Genomic DNA, 319 nt, shown 5'->3' with positions numbered 1-319 from the left:
AATCTATAAATTACCTTGGGCAGTATGGCCATTTTCATGATATGGATTCTTCCTATCCATGAGCATGGAATGTTCTTCCATTTGTTTGTATCCTCTCTTATTTCGTTGAGCAGTGGTTTGTAGTTCTCCTTGAAGAGGTCCTTCACATCCCTTGTAAGTTGGATTCCTAGGTATTTTATTCTATTTGAAGCAATCGCGAATGAGAGTTCACTCATGATTTGGCTCTCTGTTTTTCTGTTGTTGGTGTATAGGAATGCTTGTGATTTTTGCACATTGATTTTGTATCTTGAGACTTTGCTGAAGTTGCTTATCATCTTAA

The sequence above is a fragment of the Colobus angolensis genome, unplaced genomic scaffold (genome assembly GCF_000951035.1).
Source record: "Colobus angolensis palliatus isolate OR3802 unplaced genomic scaffold, Cang.pa_1.0 Scaffold166, whole genome shotgun sequence".
Taxonomy (NCBI): domain Eukaryota; kingdom Metazoa; phylum Chordata; class Mammalia; order Primates; family Cercopithecidae; genus Colobus; species Colobus angolensis.
Note: the sequence above shows the minus strand (reverse complement) of the source record.